Raw genomic sequence first — 27,998 nt, forward strand, 5'->3', positions numbered from 1 at the left:
CTATATCCGGGTGCAAATAGAATTTTTTTTTTAATGTAATAAATAAGTATAACGTTATAGCATATATGATGTATTCAAAGTTCTTGTAGCTGCTGGCAACTGACTGTGTCTAGTAAATATATGTAGAGTGTGATTAATAAACCATGATAATATGCATAATAAATAGTTGTAGTTGTTGCCAGTTATCTGTATCATTTTCTTTACCTTATTTTTTGTTGTAGTGTGTACAAATGTTTAATTCTATTCCGCTCCCCATATTTGTACAACTTTCTGATTAGCCCCTATCCTAAGGGAATATCATTTTTCTCTTTCTTTTGTGCTTCTCATTTTGGCTAACTATTGTGCAAATTTAGGCGAGTCCGGTAATATCCAACTTTGTAAAATCAAAGATCTAGATATTACAGAAGCATTAAAAACCAATTGTTTTTGTGGCACCGTTAAAGACCCTTGTCCAGTAGTTGGTTAGTTTAGGACACACATATTAAGCCAGTCTTCTCCTTGATAATTGCATCTAGGACAACCTGATGATATTTCTGGGAATGTTTTCTGCAATTTCTCGGGTGTAGTATAGTTGCAATTTGGAAAAGAGTGCCATACGTTTGAAATTCGCCCCGCAAATGGTCTTAATGGACCATTTATTTTACTCCTTCCATTGGGCTGCTTCTATGTGACGCCCTGTGGTCTCCTGTATTTTTAAAAGAACTCTTGGGACTATTTGATCATAAATTTGTTGCTGGAGAATATGATACCAGTTCCCGACATTTGTTTGACATATAGTGCATGGGTAATGGTTGCGGGAAGTGAGCCCTCAGGGAGCCGTAGCTTTTAAACAAGACTCAAGATTTGGAGGTAGGAAAATACTAGAGTTGAGACTGCTTCTGTTTTGTCTTGTCTGATTTGTTCCCATGACTTCATCTCTCCTTGTACTGCTAGATCTGAAAGAAACAGGTTAGTATTAGATTCCTTACCTTAGAATATCCCCAGGCGTCAGACTGGATCCGGAAACTTTTGCTTAGGAGTACCCTTGCGCGTCGGTAGGCGTCGTCTGCGGCTCTGCGTCCGTCGTCGGCGTAGTTGGTGCCGGGATGGCGTCGCCCTCCCGCGCTGACGTCAGTTCTTCTTTTTTCCGCGCCAGCAAGCGCCGATCCAGAAAAAGTAGTACCCTTAGTCAATTTTTTACTAACTTTTTCGATCATTTTTGATCATCTTTCGAAGTCACTCGACTCCGCCGGTGCCGGTAGGGATGCCCGGGTTCAAACCCTGCGTCGATTACAACTGACTAATGTCGGTTACCGACCTCCATCGCCGGTGCCTTCACTGTCTGGGCTTCGACCACGACGACAAGTCCTGCTCCGACTGCCGGGCCCTGACGTCCAAAGCTAGACGGGAGCAGTCCCGCAAGCGACTCGAGCTCTGGCAGTCGGCCCGCGCCGCTCGAGGTCCTGGTCCGGAAGGAGGTTGAGGGACCGGTCACCACAGTTCCGGGAGTCGTCATCAGTCCTTGGGCTCGAAGTCCTCAGGTAAGAGGCACAAGAAGTCGAAGAGGCGTCATCGCTCTTGTGATTCCCCCCGATGTTTGCGCGACGCTGCCGGTGATTCGGGCGACACCGTCCGCGCAGCTCCACCGGAGCCGCAGGCGTCGCAGCCTGCTCCATACCTGCCGGTCCCTGGGCAGAACGTGACGCCGGAGGAGATCGAGGCGTTCCTCATGGCCATGAGGTCGCTCACTCCTCCGTCGAGTTCCGGGGGGCCTTCGGACTGGGTCCCCAAGCGGGACGGGTGCTTTGGCCCCAGCGCCGTCGGCGACTTTGGTCCCGACGTCGCAGGGCCCCTCTGGATCCGGTTCCGTATCCGGGTCGTCGCCGGTCGACCTTACGACCTCGCCGCCCCCCAGGGTGTCGACTCCGGCGCCATCCCAGGACTACGTCGTCCCCGGTCCTACCCTCGAGTTTGGTCCGGCGCCGCTCGTATTTGACGCAGCTAGGAGATTTTTACTTCTACGACCCGGCCCCATCCTTTGACCCTGAGTATCAGGAGATGGGTGGCGAGGAGGATCTGGAGGGGTCCGAGGACCCTCTGGCACGTGAGTGCCAATCTTCTCAGGACTGGGCAGGTGAGCTAGGGGAGGCCAGTGGTCTGGGCACTTCGCCTGACACTGGTTTTGTCTCCCCTCCTACCGTGGCTACGGAGGAGGGGGCTACCTATAGTGTGGTGCCATGGGATTGGGCCTTAACTACCCCGTCGCGGCCGTGAAGACTAACCTCCTCAATGAGGTCCTTAAACCGCAGGCAAGCTCGGCTGAGCCTCTGCTGCCGTTTAATGAGGCCTTGTCGGACGTTCTTCTGGGCACTTGGTCCAAGCCCGCTACAGGTCTGCCTGTAGATAGGAACGTGGCCAGGCGCCACTGCCCGGCTCTGGGTGACTCTTGCTTCCTGTCCACCCACCCCACCCCGAGAGCCTGGTCATCCAGGCCTCTAACTCCCAGACCGCATTCCCGACATCTCCCCCCGATCGGGAATCCAAGAGGTACGAACAGTATAGTAAAAAGATGTTCTCCTCACTTAGTTTGGAGTTGCGGTCAGTCAACACCGCGTGCCTCTTGGGCCGTTACACCCACTCTCTGTGGGACAAGGTCGCGGACGTGCTGCCACAATGTCCGGAGGAGGTCCGCACTAAACTCACCCAAGCCCTTGTGGAGGGTCGAGATGCGGCACGGTATTCCATCCGGTGTGGGCTGGATACCACGGACTCGCTGGGCAGAGCGATGGCAACGACGGTGGCGATTCGTCGCCACGCCTGGCTGAGGTCTGCCGACTTTTCGGCTGATGTCCAAAACACCCTTATGGACATGCCGTTTGATGGCCGTCGCCTCTTTGGCGACAAGGAAGACAGTGCGCTTGAGCGCTTTAAAGACTCCAGGGCTAAGGCCAAGTCCTTGGGCCTCTCGGCCCGCGCCAGCAAACTGCTGCCTTTCGCTCCTTTCGTGGCCAAGGAAGGGGCGCTCCCACACGTCCTGCCAGCCACGGCCCGCAGACTAACATCCAGGGCTGTGGCGGACGTGGTAACCGCCGTGGCCGCGGTCGGGGACAACGGCGAGGTCAGCCCACACCTACCCCTGCAGCATCCGCCTCAAAACCCTCCTAGTCCGAGCTTTCAGGCCCATGTGACGCCAGTGGGGGGCAGGGTTCGCCATCACCTCCTCCTGGCGCACTGTCACATCGGACAGGTGGCTGCTGCAAATCATCCGAAGGGGCTACTCCCTCCCCTCCAGCCATGCCACCGCAGTACCACCGCGTGTCGGGGGATCACTTGAATCTTCTGCGAGAGGAAGTTACGGTCCTCTTGGCCAAGGGGGCCATCGAACGCGTTCCTGGGCCAGAAGTAGGGTGTGGTTGTTACTCCCACTACTTTCTGGTTCCCAAGAAGGGCAAAGGGGGCCTACACCCTATCTTGGTAGGGTTGGACTTGCAGGACGCTTATTTCCATATCCCCGTCCTGCCGGCCCACCGGCGTTACCTGCGGTTCACGGTAGGCCATGAGCACTTTCAGTTTACCGTGCTCCCCTTCGGCCTTACCAGCGCCCCACGGGTGTTCACGAAGGTGATGGCGGTGGTCGCAGCTCATCTGCACAGGTTAGGGGTTTCAGTCTTCCCCTACCTCGACGACTGGTTGTTGAAGGCGGGCTCACACCTGACAGTCGTCTGCCACCTCCAGACTACGGCCGACCTCCTGCACCTGCTGGGGTTCTCCATCAATGTGCCGAAGTCACACCTGTGTCCCTCTCAGAAGCTCCTCTTCATCGGAGCGGTTCTCGGCTCGCCGCGGTTTCGGGTTTATCCTCCCGAACAGCGGGTTCGGGATATTCAGGCTCTGATTCCGATCTTTCAGCCTTTATCCCGGGTCTCGGTCAGGTTGACGCTGCGGCTTCTGGGGCTGATGGCCTCTTGCATCCTTCTGGTGCATCACGTCCGGTGCCGGATGCAGGCTCTGCAGTGGGACCTGAAGTTTCAGTGGGCCCAGCATCAGGGCAACCTGTCCGACCATGTCCTGATCTCGGAGGGCACTGCGAGACAGTTACAGTGATGGCTCAAGGACCGCGATTGGGTCAGCAGCAGATCCCTCTCCCTACCCCAACCGGAGCATGTAGTTGTGACGGACGCATCCCTCCAAGGTTGGGGGGGCCGCATGGGAGAGGCGGAGATCAGAGGCCTCTGCTCTCCGTCGGAGTCCCGGCTCCATATCAACCTTCTGGAGCTGCGGGCGATTTCACTGAAGGCATTCCTCCCCCTGCCCGGGGGAGTGTAGTGCAGGTGTTCACGGACAACACCACCGCCATGTGGTACTCCAACAAACAGGGCGGGGTGGGGTCGTGGACCCTCTGCCAGGAGGCTCTGCGCCTCTAGCAGTGGCTGGAACATCAGGGCGTAACCCTGGTGGTTCAACACCTGGCAGGTTCACTGAACGCCAGGGCGGACGAACTCAGCCGCCGGTGCATGGATCACGAATGGCGTCTGAACTCTGACGTGGCGTGGCGCAAGGTCTCTTTCTGCAGTGGGGAGAGCATTGGTTAGATCTATTCGCCACCGAAGAGAACGCGCAATGTCATCAGTTCTGCACGATGGAATTTCCAAGGCGGCACTCGCTCGGAGATGCTTTTCGTCGCGAGTCGAGTTGCGGTTTTGTTATACGCCTTTCCGCCTATACCACTTCTGCCCAGAGTGCTGAAGAAGATCAAGCGCGACTTGTGGCTCCCGACTGGGCACTAAGGTACTGGTATCCCGAGCTACTCAGCATGTCTCCCGATCCCCCGATTCGTCTGCCTCTTCAGGAGGACCTTCTGTCGCAGCAGCAGGGGACGGTCCTTCACCCGAACCTGTCCAGTCTCCACCTCCATGCGTGGAAATTGAGCGGTGACAGTTGAGGCCATTTGACTTGCCTCCTGAAGTCTGCAATTTTATTCTGGCAGCCAGGCGTCCCTCCACGAAGTCGGTATACGCATGCAGGTGGAACTACTTTGTGGCATGGTGCACAGCAAAGGCTGTGGATCCTCTCTCTGCACCCCTTTCTGAGGTTCTCCTCTTTCTTCTTTCTCTTGCCCAGCAGGGCCCTGCTCTGGGCACTGTCAAGGGCTCTCTTTCTGCCCTTTCCGCCTTCTTAAGGCTACCTGATCAGCCTTCTTTGTTCAAGTCCCCAATTGTAAATAGGTTCTTGAAGGGCATCACTCATATGTTTCCCCCTGTTCCTTTCGTGATGCCTCAGTGGGACTTGAACTTGGTTCTGACTTACCTGATGTGCGCTCCCATTGAGCCACTTCATAACTGTCCTCTTCGTCTTCTTACCCTTAAGACTGGTTTCCTGGTTGCCATCACCTCTGCCAGGAGAGTGAGTGAGCTCCAGGCTCTTTCATCTAAGCCTCCCTTCCTTTCCATCCATCCAGACAAAGTTGTATTGCGGACTCGACCCTCTTTCCTGCCCAGGGTAGTCACGGCCTTCCACATCGGGCAGTCCATCACCTTGCCCACCTTCTTTCCGCCTCCGCACCCCTTAAAAGAGGAAGAGCGGCTCCACCGTCTGGACCCAAAACGTGCGCTTTCATACTATCTGGATCGCACACGCCAGTTCCGGGTGGATGACCAACTCTTTGTTGGTTACGTGGGCTCCAAGAAGGGACGGGCGGTGCACAAACGAACCTTCTCTCTGTGGGTCGTCTTGTGCATCAAGGCATGCTATTCTTTGGCTAAAAAGGAGCCTCCTGTTGGGCTGAGGGCCCATTCCACTCGGGGCACGGCGGCTACTACTGCCCTGGGCCGGGGAGTCCCCTTGCAGGACATCTGTCAGGCAACTACGTGAGCCTCGCTGCACACGTTCGCAAGACACTACTGCCTGGACAGCTAAGTCCGGAGAGATGGCTTCTTTGGCCGTTCTGTTCTCCATGACTTTCTGGTGTGATCATTGGTTCGCAGACCCACCACCGGGGTTGGTATTCCTGGGGTATCTATTCTAAGGTAAGGAATCTAATACTAACCTGTTTCTTTCAGATACACAAGTTACTTACCTTCGGCAACGATATATCTGTAAGAAACAGTAGTTAGTATTAGATTCCTTACCGCCCCACCCATCCTCCCCGTTCTGCGAACCGATATCTAGGGTTAAGGTCATCCCCTTTCAGGGCCCTAGTTTCATGGCACCAGTGTTGGTTTTTATCATGGCTCTGCGTTTCTGGTGCGGAAAAGCTGTGTATAAGAACTGACGTCAGCGCGCGAGGGCGGCGTCTAAATACTTCGGCGATGTCATCCCGGCGCCGACGACGGACGCAGAGCGGCAGACGATGCCTACCGACGCGCAAGGGTACTGCTACGCAAATGTTTCCAGATCCAGTCTGACGCCTGGGGATATTCTAAGGTATGGAATCTAATACTAACTACTGTTTCTTACAGATATATCGTTACCGAAGGTAAGTAACTTGTGCATCTTTTATTTGATAGCTTCCCAACCTTTCCCATCTTTTCAATGTCTGTGTGTCAATTGGAGCTCCCAGTTCCCTGCAGTGTATTAGCTGAGTTTCTAGATGTAAAAGTGTAAATTGGTATTCTTCCTTCAATTGCTTGTCTATCATGAATTATACGGGCTGTCTTGTATCTATAGCATATGGGTAGCTTAGGAATTTTAATGTAAGGTTTTAGATCTATATATTTTTTCCACAACATCTGGTGGAGATAAAAATTGGGCCCACGGTCGTTTGTTGATGTTGCACGTCTACACCAGTCTGAGAAGGCAGCTTGTGAGTATTTTCGAATGTGTGGGAGCCCTAAACCACCCTCTTCTGGACTAAATTGCAATGTTGTTAATTTTGTCTCTCCTTTCTTGCCTGTCCTGATGAATATTTGCACTAATTGATCTATTTCTAAAAAGTAATTATGTGGAATCTTGATGAGGACATTTGAAAAAATAAAGATAAAGAGATGAAGTATCATCATTTTTATTAATGCAGCTCTTCCCATTATAGATAGGAGTAAATTATGCCAGCTATTTAAGCTCATCCTAAACTAAATGCATTGTGGTATAATTAAGTGTGAAAAGCTGTGAAAAATCATATGAGATCCAAAAACCTAAATATAGAACAGGGTTATTTTTTGCCACCCAGGTCTGAAGGGCCTGGGGTAGAATCTTGTCATTGCAATTAAATAGTAGGATCTCAGATTTACTGTTATTGATTTTATACACCCCTAAGTTGGAAAACATTTCAATCATGTTGAATGTTTGTTTAATATTTGTCGTTTCTACCTCGAGATAGATTAGATCATCTGTAAATAATTTCATTTTTTGTGCTGCCTTGTATACATCGTAGCGGCATGGCACTGGCGGGTAACTGCCATTGGGAGTATTCTGACTGCTGGGGACCCAGCGAGGTCTCCCTGTCAACATTGGCAGGATGTGTCTGTCCCTGCCAAATCCTGACACATACCTTTAGAGGATTGAGCCTCTGCAACCCTTCCCAGCTGTGCCTTACGGTTGTGGACAGCTGCTGTATTATATATCTTGGGGACACTTGCGAATAGGGCAGTTTGGCAGCGAGAGACCTCGACTGAGGTGCCTGTTGGGAAGGTTTACCACATTTCGTGTCTCCTGGCCGGTCCTAAGTGGCCATAAGTGGAATGAACAGGAGTGCTTCAGAAAACTACTGCAATTCCGCTAGAAGGAGAGTAGAGGCTCCTGTATCATAATTTGAATCCCTAAAGTACCGTATTATCTGTATTTGGCCCGGAAATGCTCATTGGCCTAGAATTTCATAATGAAATGTGGTGATTTATAGGAACTTATAACTACAGCATTTTTTGCCCTAATGTTATGATTGATGGCATTTACATATGGCGATGATAGGATGACAAGTATCGTTTTACGAAACTGCCTACTATGTATAGTGATGATGTAGAGCAGAGGTCTTCAAACTTTTTTACTCTGAGCCCCCCCTAGCAAAATGTTTTGAGGTCGGGCCCCCCTCCAAAACTTGATGGCAAGGATTGGGGGAGTGGGAGGGACATGGCTGCGTGCAGGGAGCGGGGCTTATGGGATGATTTCAGTTATACTTTTTTATAGCTTATAACCCGCACCAAATATAAGACTTATAAAACAGCAAATGCATCAACAAAAACAGATAACCCAAACAAACTGCTCCCCATAATTGGGGTGTTGTGAGCCCCTCACGCTCTTTGACCTCAATGCATCTATACCTGCTGCACTAATGGTAACTGCAGGCCTGAGTAGCAGGCTATCTCCTCTGCCTTTTTTACCCGGGCGCCTGCATGCTGCACAAGGCCCTGCTCAGCCCCTACTTCGGCAGCTTCAACCCCTTCGAGCCTGCAGTGTAAGTGGCACCAGGCTTTGGGTTGTGTTTCTGCTGAGGGGGGCGGGCAGATGTTTGTGAAGCGTGGATCTCTGAGAGAGAGTGTGGGCAGGCAGAAGATGAGGTCTGCTAATGCCACCTGTGAAATGTGGGCAGGCATTAACACCCCTCAGCCACGAGGCACTTCTGGGGACTTGAGACTGGCTCCCTCTGGTGCAGGGATGGAACACGGTTCAGTGTGCATTGGCGACCAACACTACGCCCCCTACTGGGTGACAGATATGGACTTGGATAGATCTCTTTAGGACACAGAATCAAAGGGTGGAGAAGTGTGGCTCAATGGTTAGAGCGGCAGACCCTGATGCAGAGGTCTAGCCCGGGACCAGGGTTCAATTCCCCGCCTCGGCGGGTCTTGAGCTAAAAAATTCCACGGACCTGATAATTCTCGCCTTGGTGCCTATTCCAATCATGGAGTCCCACTCTGCAACTCTGGGCAATAGCTTGCTTAATCTCCACAACGGCCCCCACAATGCTAAGGATGCCTGGCCTCCACCTTGGGGGTGCCCAGGAGTGGACACCTCACAGGGAAAGCCAGGATGGGTTCCACAGCGGTATTCGTACAAGCGCCTTGAGACCCTTGCGGGTGAGTAGTGCGCTATACAAGTATTAATTTACATTTACCCTAGGGTAACACAAAAGGACTGGGAATACTTTCTTTGGAAGCAGAAGTCATGTTCCGGGATATTGCCCCTTCCACCCCATGCTGGCCAATATGGCCTACTACCTACTATGCCTTTGGAACATTGGAAACATAAGCTGTAGTGTTGCCCCCCTGCGGCTCCCAGGTGACAAGATATGGGCTCGGACTACTCCCTAGGTAAGGTGGGGTCATGCACTGCACTCTTGTCGCCTCTCCAACCCGCGGCTAAGGATTTGAACTGGGGTGACTCCATCTGGGAAGCTGGAGGTATGAGCTGGGGTATTGTACAGTATTTGGGCGAGGGTGTGGGATGGCTCTATCTACCACAGTGTGCTCTGGTCACTTGACCCATGCTCGTTTAAAAGTTGTGACCTTTAACCACTATGTGTGCCCCACGCCCACTTTGAATGAAGGGGCATAAGAAGGCCTTAGAAATTGTGTTCAGAAATGTTTCTGCACATCTAACTTTGCCAAAGAGGTTTGTTTACATTTTAGTTCAATCAATATTTTAGTGTCTGTAGTGATTTGATCCTGTGTTAATGGACTGACAAAATGAGCAACAATATGATATTGGACATAACGACAAAATGAGCACGCCATAGGCTCTTCTGCCTTGGTACAGGACACAAATGTCCATTAAAACAGATGGATTCATTCTTATTACTAGTACTATCTAGTCAGCCCTAGTACTACACTGCTTGGTCTCCAGCTTTGTCTTGGCTGGTGCATCCTGATTTCTATGCGGTGCATGTTGAATGTATTGTTTTGGCTTAACCCTTTCTGCTGCCCTTGCATTCCCTTCCCTTGCTCTCGTTCTGCTACAAGCAGTGTGTCTGCCAGGTCTCCTTGGAGTCAGTGACTGTTTACTTCTTAATTGTGCCCCAGTACCTCTGCTCAAGCCAGCCCACTGCACTGCCTTAGTGTGCAGGTTTCACAGTGTTGCCAATCAGGGGCAGTGAGTGTACTTCGACATTCTTACTAAAAGGCTGTGGGCTTTTTTCGATTAGTGATTGTTCTGGCATGGAGGAGGAGATATGCAAAGTTTTCTGCGTGTTTTCTTTCTCTGCCTGCTTGCTTGCCGGGGTCAATGGCTATTAACATGGAGATTTGACCCTGAACAGAACCAAGTGGATGCAGCTTTTGAAAGGAGGCACTGCAGGGAGAATCTCGGTTCTGGGGGAGAGGGGCGCCTCTGCTGTGAAGCTGTTTTCTGTGCCTTTGCCAGTCAGGGTTGTGAGTTTGGAGGAAGGGGACCCTGGCCAACAACATGAATGAATAATGCAGCGCTGCATCATATTTAGTTAAAATGTCTGCAGACCTGCATCTTGCATAGTGTGAATGCGCAGCTTTATTGTCAGTGCTTATATGAGATGTAAGGAATAGGCAGAGTGGGGCCCAGGGTGGATGGAAAAAGAAAAAAAAAGGTAGCCTCGATAAACAGTTTCCAATGGTATGCAAATGGTCTTTAAAGACCTGTGAAAAACTCAGGCGTGCTGGAGTCTTAATAAGACTCCAGACACTGCCCGCCGAGCCCCCAGCAGCACACCCACTGACCTCTGGCCCCAGGCACTTTGAGGGCTTCGGTGTAAATTAAGACAGCCTGGAAATGCAGAAAATAAACAACGCTGCACTTCCAGGCGTCTTCATTTACATGTACTTCCAGAGGCTATTGCGACCCCCTGGGAACCCATCCACGCCCCCCCAGGGGGGCGCGCCCCACAGTTTGAAGACCTGTGATGTAGAGCAGTGGTTCCCAAACTTTTGACTCCTGAGGACCCCCATGGAGTCACGACTGGAAGCCGGGCACCCCCAAGCAATTTGTATGATTTAAATTTCAAACATTAAAACAGTAATTCGAAAAAAATAAACACACATGTGCACACAAAACAAATACTCAAATTACTAAGAATTTCAGGGGCATATTTACAAGCCCCTATCGCCATGGGAACGTCACTTTTTGGGACGATCCCGTGGTGATAGGGGCTTCACCTTATTTACAAGGCAGTGTTAAGACTCTTAACATGGCTTAACACTGCTTTGTAAATAAGGTCCCCTTTCACGCAATGTTTAGCGTGAAAGGGTGGGCGTTCTACCACAACACCCATTGATTTTGATGCTACCCTCTATTTACAAGGGCAGCGTAAATAGGAGGCAGCGCCAAAAGTAAGAGCAGGGAAAACCAGGTCTTAACTTCGCTAAACAAGGAGAAATGCTTTATTTCTCCTCGATTTTGCTTTTTCCATGTGTGCTGCCTTGTGTAGCACATATGGAACAAGCAAAACGCGTTGGATTGTTTATTTTCAGGAAGGTGACACTTCCTGCAGATTAACAATCTTTAAAAAAAATGGTATTTGGTAACTTCCATGTGTGCTGCATTAAGCAGCACACATAGAAGTAACAAAACTGCATTTCAAGATTGTCTATGTGCAGGAAGGGGGACCTTCCTGTACATAAAAATCTTCCCCTGCACGCAGACACCCTTGCACTATGGTGCAAGGGTGCCTGCATTGCGGCTATACTGCTAAGTGTACCGCCAGCATGGTAGGAAATGCAGGGCTGTACCATATTCTTGTAAATATGGTGCAGTCTTGCGTTTCTGAAGTGGCGGACCGTGTTGTTAAGCCAAGGAGGCTAACGACACGCTCCGCCACTTCTGTTGTAAATATCCCCCTTAGTATTTTATATTAAAAGAATTTGAAAAAAACTGAACATTTTAATGGGAGGTTGGTGCTGCATCTCTGTGACTAACTTTTAAATGGTTGGTTTTATTTCGCAGTACGAGGCGTCTGCTCCTGCCAGGGCCAGACTGGAAACCCAAAGCAGCCCCGGCAAGTGTTTTCAGACCAGTCCCCATACGGTGCACACCAAGTGCAGTGTGGTGAGCCTGACTAATACAAAGGGGGCTTTGGGAGGCTCTCCCCCTAAGAAATTTAGGAAACAATGGTGCAGTCTAAAACACATGTATCATTATGTATTGAATTGTATTAGCCTTTACCGAATAGTAAATGAAGTCCTTACTATGCACCAGGATACGACAATCTTTGTTGGGGTTCTTCAAAGGTTCTCTTATTATCACCCTCCAACAGTGCCTCTCATCTCTCCATAGCCCCAGTTGTCACATGTATTTCATTTGTTTTATAGCATCTCTTGTACCATTGTAGGATGTCAGAGCACTTTACATCACACACACAGAGACAATGAATCATACGTGTAAATCAGTGTAAACCAAATGTTACATAAGGCAAAGGGGACTACAAGTTGTAGGATTCACATGTCATTCACACAGGTAGGCATTTTTAAAGATTGCTTGGTCTGGAGAAGCACAAACTTGGGATTCCGAACATAACAAATTAGTAAGCATTGACTTTAAAAGTAAAAATGTATTTTCACCCAAATAAACCTTTTTTGGCGCATCAGAATAATGAAAGACTGGGAAAAACATAAGCTACTAACTTGTACCATGCAGTTTGCATGAAAGTTTACAGCTCACTGTGCTAGATTACGGTTGTCACTTATGAACTGCACAGTAACAAAAGAATCTCTGTGACATAAGCAGTAACCCACTCACCTATGCACATAAAATACTGTTTTTCAAAAATGCATGGTACACGTTCTTTGCAGTAGGCATATTATCCCTCTGTGCTACATTAGATAACTCAAAGTTGTCACGGGACAAAACTCTCATCTCTCTCAAGCAGGTACATTAATCACTGGTATCTTGACACATTTATTGTTGCTTAAAAACTGCTAATTATAGAAGGAACTTTGAAGTGCTTTTAAAACTGCTGCCTGCGGACCCCCTGGGAATGTGTCACGGACCCCTGGGGGTCCGCGGACCACAGTTTGGGAAACACTGATGTAGAGTGTTGTTTTTATGATGTTTTCTTTGACATGTGCAACTTAGACGTGCACTAACTGTTATGTTTATGACCATTGCCCTAGGGCAAAGTGATTTCTGATTTATGGCTGGTTGTAACAATTTCTTAGTGCAAAGTGACGCGCTGAATCACCGAGACCCAGCTGTGAGGAAAACGGCCACTGTTTAGCTCTTACCTGCTGCCTGATCCCGGGGAGACTTTCCTCCTTCTCCTTGATGCCGCCGCCGTAAGGGGAATGGCCATCGACCACCCGCGCTAGCAGCCCCCCGTGCCTACAACTCCCAGGGGGCTGCGTGAGGCACGTTTGCGACACGTCAGTGGAGGGCGCTGGAGGCCCTCAAAGCCGGCCCGGCCCTCCTGCAGCGCACGGAACAGGCCAGGCTGGGCCAGCTCTCTTACTTCCAAGCCCGAGGTACTGAAACCAAGGTACTGTTGACAACAATATTGGCACGTCAAGTTATTTTGGTTATGCCCGGACTTTCATGGGATTATAGTTAGCCCAGTGTACAGTATAGAACCCCCCCCCGGTTACAATAGCAGGACATAAGTACACTAAGAATTACTTGCCTACCTCGATTTTCACAACCAATGTACTTATTTTGGCTCTGTCTCAAAGCATTTATCGAGCTGTGTATTGCCTGCTATTTTGAGTAGCGTGTGCTTGTATATTATCTAAACTTTAGAGTTAACAGGGAATTTTGCCACAGAATATCCAGAATGGGGAGAAGAGCTTGTGTGGAAAAGAAACAGGTCCCGCTTAAGCCAACTTCAAAACCTACCTCCATTGATAGGATGCTAGAAAAGGCACTTGGTGCCGTGACAACCGAAACTGAACAGACCGAGAGACGTTTGTCCCGGACCCCTAATTTAGAAATTGTCTCACCTGATCTTAGATCCTCGCAAATTTTAGGGGTTTCCCTGTCCGAGCCTTCCAGTGACCAATTACTAATAAATGAAGTTGTTACTCAAAACAAATCCAGGGTCACTCCACAAGATCAACCAGGCAGGAATAGTAAACCTAAACCCAAGGCGAAATCAGTTGTAAGGAGGAAGAAGGTTCAGGGTCAATTTGTAGATAAGGGAAAAATAGGGATGGGGACTCAACAAGAGGAGAACGTTGAAATTATAAGTGAACAGCCAGTATGGGTCACAAAGTTGATAGTGGACCTACAGATCCAAATGAGGGATATTGTAAAGGATGAACGCAAGTTCCTTCAAGAGAAGGTCGAGGGGTGACTGCGCTTTTTAATGACTGGATAATTCAGACGGGTATACCTCATGGCTCGGCCAGTGTAGAGAATAGGACACAACCTCAAACCACCCCTAACCATGCTCCAGATAATGTTCATTCTAAATCTAGTATTCAAACATTATCTTTAATCACAAGGTGGGTATCACATGTAATGGAGGCCAATAGGGACAGCATTGTTAAGCCTCCCCTGGTTACTTTAAATCAACCCACATGTCCACCCCATTGATTTTACCCAGCGAGCACCCAGTAGCAAATTCTAGACAGGTGGGGGGTTGTGTTCCTAAAACAAAATATGACACCAATTGCTCTTTTCCCCCAAGAGTCATTAATCTCCCCCCTGCATCAACCCCATATGTTCTCATCCTTGCAGGTATCCCTGAACTCAGGAGGGAGCAATTTGAATCCCATCAGGACCTAAAGAATAAATGTGTCCACTGGCTGGTAAACAACAGACATTTCAGATATGAGAACGTGGATGAAATTTTAACCACACACAGGGTGGGTTGGCTTGGCAGACGTCAGAAGGAAATACACAGGGATTGCATAATAATTAATTTTAGAAATCCTAGGATGACTCAAAGTATTTTATCCAGAGAAGAGGGAAGATCACCAAGCGGTATTCAGGTCCTTCCATTAGGGTCTTTTTAACCCCCCCAACACCCATTTTAATGAATCTTGGCAAAGGGAACAGCGAAGGAGATCATCTATCAAGGCTAATGATCGTCCGTTAATTAAATTCGCCAGGACGACATATAAAAAGGCAAAGGATGGGAAATGGATAAGTGTGAGGCCTTGAGATGAGCTTTGGGAGCAAGGGGCATGAGGTAATTCTGGAGAGTAGTCAATCTGATAGCTCTGGCCCTAGACCACCGGCAGACCCTAATCTGGGAGAGGAAGTATGGCGGGAACACTTTCAATCCCAATATTCTAAGGAAGAAGTAGTGGTTGGTGACCCAGTTGATGGCCGTTCAATGGGGGATGATCTTTCTCTTGACTTAGGAGAATCTAAAGAAGCCACTGATGTCACAAGTAATATAATCATAAGCCTAAATGAAATTAAGGGAGCTTTAGCAAAAATAGCACCGGGAAAGCTCTGGGTTTAGATAAAAGTCCGGGGGATCTTTTTCGCAATGAACCCCCTGTATGGGCGCCATATTTTTGGGTTCTTTTTAATGTGATATTACAGGGTATGAAGATTCCCCGGAGTTGGGCAGGTGCTGAAATAATCCCGATCTATAAAAAAGGCTCCCCACTCCTGCCAAATAATTACAGGCCAATTAGCTTGATTGACATCTCACAAAAGGTTTTCGCGCGTGTAGTGCTCCTTAGACTCCAATCCTGGATGGAGGAACAGAATATACTTACCTTTCTTCAGGCAGGGTTTAGGGAAAAAATGTCCACTATCGACCAAATTCTTAGGCTCCAGATGTTACACTGGAAGACCGTGTCCTTGGAGGGTGGCAGCCTCTATTTAATATTCGTTGACCTCCGGTCAGCCTTCGATTTGGTCCCTAGGGATAAACTTTGGACGGTCCTCTATGAGCGGGGGGCCCCCACATACTTAACTCACCTTATCAAGCTGCTACATGAGGAAAACTTTGCGCAAATTAGGTACTGTAAGGATGGGAATCTCACTGCACCGATACCAATCAAGCGCGGAGTACGCCAGGGCTGCGTGCTTGCCCCCACTTTGTTCAGTCTTTATATCAATGGTTTAATAGATTTTTTATCAACAGAAAAAGATCTTGATGCCTCTAAACTAGCTTCCCGTCCCATATCCGCAATGATGTTTGCGTACGATACCTTGTTGGTGTCAAAATCCCCCATGGGAATCCAGAGGGTTCTTGATAAATTTGAACTTTTCTGTAGCCAAAGAGGTTTGGAAATTAATCTGCAGAAAACAAAATTTATGACGTTTAATTGCCCCAAAAGTACAAGAACTAAATCTACATTAAATGGCAAACCCCTCGAAAGAGTTACCTCATTCGATTGTTTAGGGATAACAATTCCAGAAACAATAGAGTGGGGGGCTCAAGTTAAAAAATCAACTCTTAAACTAGCGCAATCCTCAGGAGGCATCATGACGGTCTTTTGTAAATCTAGCCAGAAATGATTGAGCCCGGTCATCGAAATTTATAAAGTACAAGCTCGGGGAGGGGCACTATATGGTGCAGAACTCTGGGGGCATGTAAGCCAAGGAATCTTCTCCAAGTAGAGAATAGTTTCCTCAGACAGCTAGTAAATCTCCCACGGAGCACTCCGCTTATTCCTTTACGTTTAGATTTGGGCCTTATGGCAATTGCGGATATAACAAATTTGAAACCTTTACTCTACTGGCGTCCCCTCTGGGTTACCCCCGAACTTTTACCATACAGGGAGGAATTAATTGAAACATTGAATCTGCGAAGGGTTGGCAAACTCCTGTGGTTTGCCCATATTAAACATTGGCTAGTTTGTCTTGGGATGGATGAGCTTTGGGATCATTCAGAGACCACTTGTGCCATCCATCCCAGGAAATTATTGAAGGCATACTACAAGGAGTACAAACTATCTCAACTTCATATCTGCCCCCGAACAGGTAGATAAACTATAGCTTTTCTAGAAATTAAAGATAGGCTTAGCTTTGAGCCGGTTCTAGACGAAATTAAACCGGCAGCGGCTAAAAAGCTATACCTCCAGTTTAGGTATGGGACCCTCCCTCTTCGATGTTTTACCTACAAATGGGGGGATACGCAAAGTGTAAACTGCCCCGCGTGTGATTGTACTGAAGAGACAATACCGCATGCTTTGTTTATCTGCCCCGCCTACCAAAAGGCAAGGAAACAATGGCTGGTCCAGATTTGTAGGAACGTAGGAACTAGATGTTGTTCTGAGGCTTTCAGGATACTGCAGTATGACACTAGTATCCCGATAGTGTACTCAGTCGCTGGGTTCCTATTTTCTATGTGTTGCACGCGCCGGACATACTTGAAAGCGTGAGTGAGGAGCCATAGGGTCTTTTCCCTGCCGGATATGAATTACTCCATTATATTAATTAATTAGTAGCTGGACAACAATTATAGTACCCAAGCCTGACAGTTTCAAAATCAGGCCTTGCTTTCTATTAGAATAATTTAAGATTGCCGTTGGCCTTAGGCCCTAGTATTGAGAATTTTGTTTCCCAGGTAACATGTATGAAGAATGATAAAGTATAGGTCATCCTTTTTAGTATGCCCGTAAGGAAAATGTTTTTAGGTAATTTATTTATTTATTAAGCAATTTGCACCTCCCGAGTATGGAGCATTATAGACTGCCATGAACTAACCATTGCTTTTTGCACTCTCCTATGATAAATTAATTTGATGTGTATTTCTCTTTTTAAGTGTGTTGTATAGAAACTTTTTTATCAAACGTGCTTATTATCGTCATTGTTGTAAATTTTAAATGCATTTGTTATATTTTGTGATTTTACTTTTGAGGTCATGTTGACCGAAATAAAGTCTTTTTGAAAAAAAATGATTTATGTGATTGTGGTCTAATGGCTTTGGTGTATAAAACAAAGGATATTTTTTATATAACCTTGTGTGGAGTCTCTTTTTGTGATGTGCCTAGTGTTGCGCAAAACGCCTTACACATTGCCTCTGGGATAAGTCTGACTGGTCTGCCAAGCTGCCAAAGAGGTGAGCAGGGGTTATCTTGTGTGTGTAACTCCCTTACCCTGACTAGAGTGGTGGGTTATGCCTGGCTTGGGTGCATACCCCAGCCAACCAAAAACCCAATTTCTAACAGTAAGAGTATGTTGAGTAATGTTTAAAGAGAGGCAGGTACATAGATGACAGGCCTTGAGCTCCTTTTCAACCCTCTCATCTGAATATGAAAACCAAACTCGATCTCGTAGAGCTCTCTTGGTGGCAGCAATACCAGTATGTCTTTTGTGAGCCACTCCAATCATTTTCTGTCTTAAACTCTCTGGAATTAAGATTCTCAACCCTGGCAGTATAACTCCTTCCTGAGTTATAGGCAGTTCATCTTTACAGTTGTATTACTTTTGGTATTCAGCATTACTGGTGAGAGGTCGAGCATGTCGGTTCCACGACTGATGTGTAAATATATCTTTCAACTTCAGAATGTCATTATTATGGCTTGTGGCAGTGATGATCTGGGCTAACGATATGGCAGCTGGCGTATTTTACTTTACAATGAAATTAATCTAGGCTTCAGCCGTCTTGGATGTAGTACTGTGACCTTGCATAGGCACTCTGGAAAAGTAGCCAGCAGGATTTTGATTCTTCCCTGGGTGATGCACAGTGGTGTAATCATACTCTTGTAATCTGAGTATCCACTGTTCAATGCGAGGATACATTTGGCTTGCCAAAGATAGTCAATAAAGCTTGATGATCAGTTACCATTGCAAAAGACTTTCCATACAGAAATACACGGAAATGTTCACAAGCCTATATCATGGCCAAACTTTCTTTCCTGGGTTGAGAGTAAGCAATTTCTATTTGGGACAAACTTCTACTGGCATATGCTACAATATGCCTTCGAGCATGGGGGTGTCTTCTGTACTGTGCCAGGATATCTCCTAACCCAGTATAACTAGGGTCAACAACAATCTCTGTATGAAGCTTTGGATTGAAATAGGCCATTTCAGTAGCAGTTTCAATGGCTTGTTCAATTTTCTTAACACTTCTCTCCCATTCTTGTGGCCACTTAAATGAAACATTTTTCTTTGTTACCTCTCATAAGGGAGCACTTATGGTAGCAAAGTCTTATATGTATCTCGAACAGTAACTGGCCATGCTCAGAAATTAACGTATCATAGAAGCATCTTGTGGGGGATCAGCGTTTGACACTGCTTGCACTTTAGCAGGATCATGTCTTGTACCCCCATCAGAAAAGATATGGCAAAATAATTTTAACTTTGCCTTGTGGAACTTATACTGGTCTGCCTTCAAAGTTGGTCCTGCATCAGTCCGTAAGAGTAAGAGGTGTGGGGCAGCAGCCAGTGCAGCTGACTCTGGAACATGGGGCTCACGGTTCAATCCCCCAAGCCGGCGGCAGGTTAGCCCAGCACTATGTCAATCTGGACAATAGCTCACCTAATCTTCCTGTGGGCCCCAGCGTCTAGAGATCCTTAGGGGTAATTAGTTTGCACTTAACAAATAACAGGTTTATTGTTTATTTAGAGACATACTTGGGTTAGAGCTTTATCATGCTCCTTCTGTGTAGCTCCGAAAATGAACATGTCATTGCTATAGTTGAATGCATTCATAACATGCGGTTTGGCACAACGAATGACGTCTTGGAAAACTTCTGCAGCCAATGACAAACCAAAACGGAGTCTTTTTTATCAAAACAGACCAACATGTGTAGAAGAAGTTGTAATATACCTACAATCTTCTTTGAGTTCCAACTGATGTTACCTTTATTTCAATCAAGGCAAGAGAAAACCTTTACACCATTTAAATGCATTATCATGTCAGCAATATGTGAACCTGGATGTCATTCTCATTCAATTTCCTTGTTTGCTTGGCACATATCAATGCATATGCGTATAAATCCTTCAGTGTCATTTGTGGCCACTACCACTATGGAGAAACCCATGGCGTCGGACCAGTTGAACGCTCAATAATGTCATGCTTAAATAATGACCCAAGTTCTTTTTTAACAGCTTCTTGTAAATGAAAAGCAACCTGACTCCTCTGGGATTATCTTGCACCACTTGATTCTACGTGCTTGGTCAGTCAGCCGCATATCATGTTTATCTACCAAGTTCAATTTACTTTCCTTAGTAACAATTACATTCTTAACCTTTAATACGACTGGGTTGTGGTCGCTAAAATGGGACCGCACAACTGAATAACTGGTAATTTGGCCTCCACAACTACTACTTCCAAAAATATAATCAATTACAGACCCACTACCATGACCTGTGAAGGTGGGAATATCCTCATCACACACATTTGGTAATATTAACCCATTTTCGGCCAGCAAGGATTCCAGGAAAATGCCCTGTTCAGAGTGTTCAAATTGAGTGTTTTCCTCATCCGGAGGACCAAATAGAACATTAGAAGGACATTTATCCTGACAGCCATGGACATTAAAATCCCCCATCAATATGATGGTACATTCAGACTCTATGGACTCCTTAAAGTCAGACAGAAAAGAGTTCAACATCATCAGGTTACTAAGTGGGTGGTCCCTGTCAAAGGAGTTATAGAAGTTCACTACCAATACATTATGAAAACCCCTATGGGTATCCTAAACAATAAGGACAATTAGTGAATATTTCCGTGTATATGCCCGGGATTTTAGCCGATATCAAAGTAATCAGGCCCCCTCTGGCCCGTCCCCGCATTGAGCTGACAGCTGGTAGGGAAAAAGTGGTAAAACCATCAACTGTGAGTATGTTTTGGGTGTCCCAGGTCTCCTGTATGGCTACTATATCCATAGTACCTATGAAGTCCCTCCAAAAGGGGTCATCCACTTTACTCTTAAAACCAACGATATTCCATGTTGCCAAGATTATCTCCCGCTTTCCTAGTGCCTTGTCCGTTTTTTCGCACAGTGAGGCCCCACCTTCAGCACCCTGATCAGTAGACAAGGTTAGGTCGATGTTTAACCCCTGCACGACCTGAATACTATGTTCATTTTGAGGTGGGATAGGAGGAATATTTTGCATCTGTCTGAGTGGTGGGCCCTGTATTTGTCAAACGACCCAATTCATATTTGGCAAACACTCATAACGATAAGCGATTGGAATATTAAAGTGGTTTTCATACCCATTCGAGGTCTGATGGTAGTGAGATGGATGACCATTTTGAGGCCCTGAGGCGAACCCTCCTTGGAAAGGTCTACCACTTCTTCTCCTGACCAAGTTCCATCCATCGTCACTGCCCTCTTCCCACCCATATGGTTGCGCCACCCATGGGGGATTCAACCTCTGTCTGACTTTTTGTTCATGTGGACCCCTTAACCAGCTCCATCTTTTATCCACTTGATTCACAGGTAGATAGAAATAGGAGAGAGGCCTGGCAGTTACAGTATTCGCTTGATAACTAGAAGATCCTCTACAGATGTGTTCTACCACCTGTGTATTCTCAAAAGTGACCACGATGCAATCCCCTTGTAAGTTTTTTCTGTTTCCGCCCACCCATGGGGTTCTTTCCACCATTAAAATATTACTGTGGATATTCGGCGGTAAAGGGTGGTTTTTGGATAGCCAGTGGCACACTTTATTTTTCAATGCCTGGTAGGATTCTGCTTCAGATGATGACATTTCCGTAACCCCAGTCAGAATCACTACATAAGGACAGGCGTCAGGTGGGAGGTGAATATTTCTTCGGGCCTCTACCTTATTGCTTGGGGCTGAGTCCAGATTTGGGGTCATAGGTGTGGGGTCTTTGAATTTAACTTGGGGAGTTATCTTAGGCTTGGCTGGGTTATGTATTTGTTTCAGGTCAGGGGTCTTTGTTTTAGCTTCTCCCAGGTTTGAAATATTACCAGCATTCTTTGGCGCCTTATTTTTAGCCACAGTGACACTTTTATCAACCAAAGATGTCTTGTTTAATGTGGTCGCCACATGGGGTGCCTTGTTGTTCAGATTAAAACTAGGGGCACTTATGTCCTTGTGAATATTTTTCAATACAGTTTCTAAACAACGTAGCCTGACCTCTATGGGTTCAAGGAGGGCTTTAACATTTCAAAAATATTATTATTATTTACCATGCTTAACCCACTTCCATCCTGACTACTTTTGGCCAAGTTATTTACCTCACCACTTAATTCCATAATTTCCTCCAAGCTACTATCTACGATATTGTCATCCGGGAGGCCTAATGGTAGGCCAACACTCACCATGTGCACCCCCCCAGTGTCATTAGCACAAGCTACCAAATTACTGTTCACAGTCACTGGATCTGGGAGGGTTGTGACCTGTTTCTGGGTAATTTGTGCTTTCTTCCCTTTATGAGTAATGGATTTAGTGGCCTTTTGTTTAGGAATTGCCCCCTCTTTCAACCCCCTTTGGTTTGTAACACTAACCATGGATGGGTTATCTAACTCATTGCTAACTGAACCACCCTCTAGCAACAAAGTAAGATTGGGGGTGGCCTCCAGACCATGTTGGGAACTTGGGATGTCATAATCCTCAGCATTATGTACCATGGCAAAAGTATTGTTAGGCGTACATGCCTGAGCAATAAGGCCTAGGGAGGATCTATTAGCCATAGCTAAATCTTGGGACACCCTTCTGTCCATTAAAACAATCCCCTCATCAATTAGAGCATTGGTACGAACGATAAAATCGTCAAGTGTGCCAGTTAATTTTTTCGCTCCCACAGCGGCCATGCTTCTGGTCTCTCGAAAATTCATGACAGACCTTGCTACTACACTAATATGGCGGTTATAAGTATCAACAATATATTAACCAGCCCTGGTGATTAGAAGATATACACAACAATAACAGAGGCAATCAGAGTACAGCCCTAATGGTTTAAAAGTAAGAGTATATCGGGTCGACAGGCTTACAGTTTTGGTGTCCAATAGTCAATGGGCTGGTGATAATCGAGCAGGGTGTGTGGCCCAGGCCAGGCTCCTCAGGCCTCTGAGGGCCACAGAGGGGCCGCCCTTTGCCCGGGCTTCACCCGGCCTGCTCCCGCCTGCTCCCGCTAGGCGGGTATAGCAATCCGTTATAAGCAGTGCCGCGGTGGTCAGGGGTGGGGCTCAGGCCAGAACGCGGACCAGGTGTGCAGTGTCCCGCAGGGGCTCCTGGGAGTTGGAGTCCCGGCGGCGTTCTGGTCGGCCCCTACGCAGCCCTTCCCTCAGGCTGGACCCCAAAGATACACTCCACTGGCCCTCGACGACGCAGCGGCACCCGCGGAGCGGGTGCGGCAAGGTGCAGGTTGCTTCTCCCTTCCTCGGATAGACACCGCCAAAAAGTCACGGGTAAGGGCGCTTCCAGCAAACCTCCTTTCTTCCACGGTTAGGTATGTGTCCCAATAGTCTCTGGTCTTTCCGCTGTTATCAGCAGTGCAGTGGTCAGGGGCGGGGCTCAGGCCAGAACGCGGACCAGGTGTGCAGTGTCCCGCAGGGGCTCCTGGGAGTTGGAGTCCCGGCGGCGTTCTGGCCGGCACACACGCAGCCCTTCCCTCAGGCTGGACCCCAAAGATACACTCCACTGGCCCTCGACGACGCAGCGGCACCCGCGGAGCAGGTGCGGCAAGGTGCAGGTTGCTTCTCCCTTCCTCGGATAGACACCGCTAAAAAGTCACGGGTAAGGGCGCTTCCAGCAAACCTCCTTTCTTCCACGGTTAGGTATGTGTCCGAATAGTCTCTGGTCTTTCCGCCGTTATCAGCAGTGCGGTGGTCAGGGGCGGGGCTCAGGCCAGAACGCGGACCAGGTGTGCAGTGTCCCGCAGGGGCTCCTGGGAGTTGGAGTCCCGGCGGCGTTCTGGTCGGCACACAAGCAGCCCTTCCCTCAGGCTGGACCCCAAAGATACACTCCACTGGCCCTCGACGACGCAGCGGCACCCGCGGAGCGAGTGCGGCAAGGTGCAGGTTGCTTCTCCCTTCCTCGGATAGACACCGCCAAAAAGTCACGGGTAAGGGCGCTTCCAGCAAACCTACTTTCTTCCACGGTTAGGTATGTGTCCCAATAGTCTCTGGTCTTTCCGCCGTTATCAGCAGTGCGGTGGTCAGGGGCGGGGCTCAGGCCAGAACGCGGACCAGGTGTGCAGTGTCCCGCAGGGGCTCCTGGGAGTTGGAGTCCCGGCGGCGTTCTGGTCGGCACACACGCAGCCCTTCCCTCAGGCTGGACCCCAAAGATACACTCCACTGGCCCTCGACGACGCAGCGGCACTCGCGGAGCGGGTGCGGCAAGGTGCAGGTTGCTTCTCCCTTCCTCGGATAGACACCGCCAAAAAGTCACGGGTAAGGGCGCTTCCAGCAAACCTCCTTTCTTCCACGGTTAGGTATGTGTCCCCGCAGATTCATTTCAAATTCACTCGAAACCTCAGTGTATAAATTACTTGACTGCTGAGATCTGTGTATATTCAGCAGTCTTGAGCTCCTGATCACATCAGGAAGGTTGGTGGTCAATACAACTAGTTCAGTGATTTTTGTGTGATGTATTGATCATAGGCTTCTGGAAAATAAAAATTGACCAGCAAATGTGAGGCCATTCCTACAGTGGGCACTACAGATAAAATGTGCTTTCATCTAGGGTAGGGTTGAAGAAATCTTTGCCCTGGCCCTTGTTGGAGTACAGGGAGAAATAAGCACAACAAAGAAAGAAGGAAAGAAGGTGATAGGGAGTGAAGCAGTGGGGAATATGAGATCAGCGATGAAGAGTATGTGTCAGACTACGGTGAGAGTGAGTGGGAGAGAAGAGTTTGAGAGATGCATGCGAGAAGAGTTTGCGAGAAGTGAGTGAGAGGGTGAATAGAGAAAAAAAGTGAAACAATAGGAATATTTGTATTTGTTTTTACTTTCGCCTTTATTAAAACACTTCTATCCACACAGTTGTTGCATCAGAGCACTTTGGGCAAGTGAACAAATGATAGGGCAATAGAGAGCATGAATCTGGCGACATGAGTGTTTTGGGATTTCCCTATGTTTACTGACTAAAGATGAAAATTCTTGGAGAGTCACAAACCTGAGGGCTGGAGGTGGGTGAGTGGGAAAGTTGGTCTTTGGTGCCTGACCATAAGAGATTGAGATGAGAGAAAAATGAAAGCCAGAGAGGGAACAGGACTCCAAGGAGGGGAGGGATGGAGTGAGAATGAATACAAGAAAAAGGGAAGGTGCTAGAAATTGGATAGCAACAGAGAATGGAGACCAAGAGGAATAGATGGTGACAGAGAGGGGAATATCTGTTTAGAGAGAGGGGAAATACTGAGACCAGAAGGCTTAAAGAAAAGGGAGAGAATAATGAAGCATTCTTCTGTTTTTACATTTTGAAACATTTTGGGCCTGATGTCGAAAGGTATTTTGTGATCGCTAGGCCTGCAATTTAACGAAATCACAAGGGTTGAGACTCTAAAATCGCTATTTACAAGGAGCAAAACTCCTTTTGTGAACTGGAAAAGTCTCTCAGACTGGTAAAAGGGTTTTTACGGCCATTTCCAAATAGCAAATATGGAAGAATGCAAAAGGAGCCCCTCTCTTTATGAGTCACCAATATATGTATCAGTGGTTTGTGACCACAATGTGTGATTGCAACCTTTGATCAGTTACCGACTCCCAGTAGGGTTATTGACTGAATGGCAATATGAAAGCAGTCAGCATGGGCAGCTTTCCTTTTGGACCTTGTGTCTATCAGCTTTGAGGGGAACGGGCTGTCGACCATGGCCTGCTCCCGCCTTTGTTTTCCCAAACAAGAAAAGTGTGTTTTAAAGCAGCACCTATCTCTCTGATGGAAATGTGCTTCTCTAAAAACTGATTCCTGTTTGGAATACAGATGCAAGGATTGAACTCTACTGGTCGTGATTGACAGCAGAGTCATGAAACAGAGTGATAGCACCGAGCAAAGGTAATGGTAGCACAAGCATATTCACTCACTCATCCATTTTTATATCCATCTCAGTGGATTAATCATCTACTCCAGAGGTCTATGTAGAGGCCACATACCACTTGCCTTTGTATGAGAGAAAAGGGATTGCTTTACATCCACTGTGCTGTTTCTGTTATTTACAGGAGGGAATTTTACACAGCTGCATTGTAGCTCTTATGCATGGAAGGGAATCTTGCAGTGCTATGCTGTCTGTTATGCATGGGAGGGAATCTTACCCTGTCGTGTTGTATCTGTTATGCATGGAAGGGAATCTTGCACTGCTATGCTGTATCTGTTATGCATGGGAGGAAATCTTACTCTGCCACGCTGTATCTGTTATGCATGGGAGGGAATCTTACACTGGAGCATTGTACCTGTTCTGCATAAGAGGGAATCTTATCCTGCCATGCTGTATCTGTTATGCATGGGAGTGAATAATCTTACCCTGTTGTGCTGTATCTGTTATTCATAGGAGGGAATCTTACACTGCCCTGCTGTGTCTGTTATGCATGGGAAGGAATACTCTTACCCTGCTTTGCTGTATATTTTATGCATGGGAGGAAATCTTTCCCTGCAGTGCTGTATCTGTTATGCATGGGAGGGAATCTTACTCTGCACTGCTGTATCCGTTATGCATGGGAGAGAATCTTACCCTGCTTTGCTGTATTTGTTATGCATGGGAGGGAATAATCTTACCCTTTTGTGCTGCATCTGCTATACATGGGAGGGACTAATCCTACCCTGTTGTGCTGTATCTGCTATGCATTGGAGGGAATCTTACTCTGCCGTGCTGTATCCGTTATGTATGGGAGGGAATCTTACCCTCCTGTGCTGTGTCTGTTATGCATAGAAGGGCATTTTACACTGCCCTGCTGTATCTGTCTTGCATGGGAAGGAATACACATACCCTGCTGTGCTGTATCTGTTATGCATGGGAGGGAATCTTGCACTGCTGTGCTGTATCTGTTATGCATTGAAGGGAATCTTGCACTGCTGTGCTGTGCTGTATCTGTTATGCATTGAAGGGAATCTTGCACTGCTGTGCTCTATCTGCTATGCATTGAAGAGAATCTTACACTGCTGTGCTGCATTTGTTATGTATGAGAAAGAATCTTTCACTGCTGTTCTGTATCTATTATGCATGGGAGGGAATCTTACCTTGCTGTGCTTTATCTGTTATGCATGGGAGGGAATTTTACCTTGCCATGCTGTATCTGTAATGTATTGGAGGGAATCTTACCCTGCAGTGCAGTATCTGTTATGCATAGGAGGGAATCTTACACTGCTATGCTGTATCTATTATGCATGGGAAGGAATCTTACCCTGCTGTGCTGTATCTGTTATGCATGGGAGGGATTCTTACTCTGCCGTGCTGTATCTGTTATGCATGGGAGAGAATTTTACCCTGCTATGTTGTATCTGTTATGCATGGGATGGAATCTTACCTTGCCGTGCTGTATCTTTTATGCATGGGTGGGAATATTCCCCTGCGGTGCTGTATCTGTTAAGCATAGGAGAGAATCTTACACTGCTGTGCTGTATCTATTAGGCATGGGAAGGAATCTTACCCTGCCGTGCTGTATCTTTTATGCATGGGTGGGAATATTCCCCTGCGGTGCTGTATCTGTTATGCATGGAAGGGAATAATCTAACCCTGCTGTGCTGTATCTGGTATGCATTGGAGGAAATCTTACTCTGCCGTGCTGTATCTGTTATGCGTGGGAGTAAATCATACCCTCCTGTACTGTGTCTGTTATGCAAAGGAGGGAATCTTACACTGCCCTGCTGTATCTGTTATGCATTGACGAGAGTCAATGCATAACAGATGCACTGCTGTGCTGCATTTGTTACGTATGAAAAAGAATATTGCACTGCTGTGCTGTACCTATTATGCATGGAAGGAACTCTTACTCTGTCATGGTTTTTCTGGTATGCATGGAAGAGAATGCTGCACTGCTGCTATTTTCTAGGGAGATGGAAATCTTGTTTTGCTTCTACTGTGCCTGTTCTGTGAAGAGGGGAGCCCTGCTGTACCCTGCTGCTCTGCCTGTTCTTTTCTTTTCACCACCAGTGATGGGCTGCAAGGGTAGTGCAGGGGGTACCAGAGAGTGAGTATCCATGAAATACCATGGCCCACTCTCATCCTTTGATGACAATACATGCGATGTAAGCACTACTTGCCTAATGAACAACATAGAAAATGGGTAAATGCGATATTGTGCCAAGACTTAAGTATTTGTCATGAATTGAGTGGAAATGGGCCCTGTTAACGATTTGATACAACCAGCGTT

General features: G+C 47.4%; 1 protein-coding gene and 1 long non-coding RNA gene across 4 annotated transcripts in view; one reads left to right on the forward strand and one right to left on the reverse strand.

The window, feature by feature from the left end:
• LOC144756284 (uncharacterized) overlaps positions 1 to 27,998 on the forward strand; it is a 540,171-nt gene that overhangs the window by 364,862 nt on the left and 147,311 nt on the right. The gene's annotated exons all lie outside the window — the stretch shown is intronic.
• The window catches only part of LOC144756283 (uncharacterized), a 362,112-nt gene that overhangs the window by 333,329 nt on the left and 785 nt on the right, over positions 1 to 27,998 (reverse strand). The window lies entirely within an intron of this gene.

The sequence above is a fragment of the Lissotriton helveticus genome, chromosome 5_1 (assembly GCF_964261635.1).
Source record: "Lissotriton helveticus chromosome 5_1, aLisHel1.1, whole genome shotgun sequence".
Lineage (NCBI taxonomy): Eukaryota > Metazoa > Chordata > Amphibia > Caudata > Salamandridae > Lissotriton > Lissotriton helveticus.